Source organism: Manihot esculenta, chromosome 2 (assembly GCF_001659605.2).
Source record: "Manihot esculenta cultivar AM560-2 chromosome 2, M.esculenta_v8, whole genome shotgun sequence".
NCBI lineage: Eukaryota > Viridiplantae > Streptophyta > Magnoliopsida > Malpighiales > Euphorbiaceae > Manihot > Manihot esculenta.
This window is the reverse complement of record NC_035162.2, coordinates 27,329,097-27,332,834: the sequence shown is the minus strand read 5'-3', so window position 1 is coordinate 27,332,834 and position 3,738 is coordinate 27,329,097.

The window sequence follows — 3,738 nt, the reverse complement described above, 5'->3', positions numbered from 1 at the left end:
TTTTCTAAAATCTTTTTATGTGTTTTAAGGTTTTGACGAGAAGGACATGAGTTTTGAGGAGAAAAGACAAAGGGAACAAAGTGCGGGTTCGGCCGCCGAAAGTAATGTTCGGCCGCCGAAAGTGCCTTAGGTTTGGCCCCCGAACTCCAAGTTCGGCTGCCGAACGTTGCATGGTTTTGCATGCAGGTTTGGCCGCCGAAGCTGAGGCGGTCAGCCGCCTATAAAGAGCCCTCAGTCGGTGAAATGGATCAGATTTGCTTCCTTTTCACTCCCAGAGGTGAGTTCTTGTTCCCCTTGGAAGGTTTTCATGGTTTTTCATCAAATCTTTCAAAGTTAAGTGAGTTTTATCCTTGTTTTGAAGGTTTTGTACTTTGAGCAAGGTTTTGGAGAGTTTGGAGCTTAGATCCTCCCTAGCTTTACGTTTGGATCACACCAGCCTTTGTTCTGTACGAGGTAAGGGTTGATCCTTAGTTTTTATGATGTTTTACTTGAGTTTTATGAAGGGAAAAGAGAGTTTATGGGTAGCTATGCATGGTTAGGGTTTTTTTCGTGTTTTCTTGGTAAGAGTATGTATATGTGTTGTTTTGTAGTGTTTGTTGGGGTTTTCAGGTAGTTTTTGGACCCCTTGGTGCATATACTAGAGTATATGTATGTTGAGGAATTGAGCTGTGCATGTTGTAGGAGTTTGGAGGATTGAGAGGTGAGGTTGTGCACGAAGCTGAGTTCTGGATGAACTCAAGTTCGGCAGCCGAAAGAGGATTCGGCCGCCGAACGTGCTGAGGAGGTGGCTTTGGCTGCCTAAGCTTGCTTGAGCTTGTCCCCGAAAGTTTGGACTTTCGGCTCTGGAGGAGAGGTTCGGCCGCCGAAGGTGCCGCCGAACATGCATGAGGTTCAACTCTGGAGGGAGCATTCGGCCGACGAAGGTGCTCTGTTCAGCCTTCCTTTGCATGCTTTCTATGATTATTCTAGGATGTTTTAGGGGGGGTTTTTGGGGAATTGTGTAAGAGTTGTGTATCAGTTGTATAGAGTATGTTTGGTACCTCATTTGAGTCCTCCATTGTAGGATTGGACCCGAGGAACCGAGGTGTTTAGCAGTAGTAGCTGCTTCAGAGTTAGAGGTGGCCCAGAGTTAGCCAAGCAGTGGCTACAGGTGAGTGGAACTAAACTTGATGTTTTAAATTGAGAAATGTCACACTTCTAGCATGATCCATGCATCATAAAATGCCATGTTATGTATTAGGTTGTGTTGCATTAGAATTCACGAATATGATGCATTGCATAAGATGATATTACTGAGGATGAATGTTGAATGATCCTTAGCCCTTGAGATAAGATGAGACATGATCAGATGAGATATGGTTATGAGAGAGCCATACCAGGTCGCTCCTGGACAGACCAGGTCGCTCCTGGTACTGTGAGGCAGTCAAGTAAGAGTCAGACAATTAAGAGTAGTCCAGGTGACCGACGTAGTCTCCCTGGCACAGTTGGACTTTCAGAGTAGTCCAGGTGACCGACGTAGTCTCCCTGGCACAGTTGGACATATTATTATATGTGTATATAGTAGAGGGCTATTGGTGACAAGTTCATTCCGTGAGATGATATGTTTGTGATGTGATGCATTCCATGAGAGCATGTAATTAATGAACTATTTTATTGTCCCTCCTCACTGGGTTGTAGTAGCTCATCCCACTCCCTTAACCCCAGTTTTGCAGGTTCCGAGGTAGCTATGGGAAGTCAGAAGTCAGAGTCAGCAAGAGTAAAGAGTACAGTTCTGCATGGTTGTATGTATGTAATAGAGTAGTGGACATGATGTAAATTGATGTATTAAGTTTGTAATGTAATGTATAGAGATATATTGTCAGATAATGGATAGAATTGTGCTTTACCCTAGTGTCTTTGCCTTAGTGTGGTGTATGATTAATCCTGTTGTACATGGATCCTGTTTTGCGTTTCTTGATTAGAAATGTGTGAAACCAGGCTTAATGTATGGCTTTGATGAGACGCCAGTGTGTTGTGTTGGGAAGAAAGGGTATCAAATCCCTTGACCCAAGAGCATAACAGTGAGGGAAGAAAGGGTTTCAATCCCTTGACCCACAGTAGTCAGCAGTCACTGGTATAGGCCCTAAGGGCTGATTTAGATTTGCATATCTGAGTAGCAGTAGTTAAGCCTGGTAGTTTTACAGGATTGTTGAGTATCTTTGATCATGTATGGGATTTATCAGGTACACAGAGAGTATAGTCAGCTTGCTACAGGTCCCGGCGGCCTTAAGCCGATCTAGATCCTAGTGCCAGTGATGGTTCGGACCGGTACAGAGGGGTACCGGTTTCCGGGTCGTTACAGATTGGTATCAGAGCATAGGGCCTCAAGAGTACGATGTGTGGAGCACAGATGCGTAAGGACTAGCATTATCCCACATCGGAAAGAGGTGTTGTCTTGTATAGGAGGGTAAGCACAATAGGCAAAATCATGTCCACTAGGATAGGATGTGGAGTCCTGTCTTGCATGATGATGTGGAATGCCATGATGAGATGCATGTGCATTATTGATATGTTCTTTATATGTGTTGTGGATTCGTGTGTTCTCACATGGATCATTTGATGTTTTGTGTGATGTTGTGCTTTTCAGAAACAGGATGAGAGGAACTCGTCGATCTACTAGATTGACTGGAGCTCTGCCAGAGAATGAGGGCATGGATGCCCATCTCCCTGTTCTGCAAAGGGCAACGTCAGGTAGATTAAGCAGAGAAGGTACATCAAGGGATCCTACAAGGTCTTTTGAGGAGAGTCGAAGGGGAGTAGTACAGAGTGGTACGTCAGGGGATATGAGGGAAGTAGAGGAGGATGAGCAGAGCAGAGATAGTAGCTTGTGTAACAGCCCGGAAACCGAACTGCTACCGGCACTAGGATCCAGATCGGCTTAAGGCCGCCTAGACCCGTAGTAAGCCTACTGTGAACTCTGTGTATCTGTGAAATCCCATACATGATCATACATTTTCTGTACACATTTAAAACTTTTCTTTCTCCACGGCTTAACCTGTGCATACTCTATCTCTCTACTGTAAAAACTTGCCAGAGCTCTCATCTTAGCTCAAGGCAGCCCTAACTCATACTATGTTAAGCCGGGCTTTTCATATATAAACATAAATCATTTACATAAGATCATGTACAAACTTAAAGGGATACAACTCTTAACAATCAAGCACCATCTATACACTGTACATTTCCTTATCTCTTACATTTACATGTCCATACTATCTATTACATACATCTCTTTACGTTCTTCCTGTACTCTTCTTACATCTCTCTGTACTCTGAACCTGCACAACTGGGGATAGGGGAGAGGGGTGAGCTTCTATAGCCCAGTGAGTAGGAGCTATATAAAACAGTGTCTAAAACAAATGTCTTTATGCCATGCAGCACATCACAACCATATACATCAAGGAAGAAGTTGTCACCTATAGCCCTCCACATAACTGACTCACATATAGTACTAGCACAGTGCCTGGGGCGATTAGGCCTCCTCCAGGACTTACTTTTCTGAAAAGGTTTTGTCAGGGCGATTAGGCCTTCTCTTACTGTTTTCTGAAAATGTTTTGCCAGGGCGATGAGGCCTCCTGGCTAGCTACCTTTACTAACAGGGGCGGTTAGGCCTCCCTGCTCACACTTATCATGCTTGACTCTTCACATAATTCATATCATGTCATAGCATACCAAACTGAGGGCTAAAGGATCATCCAA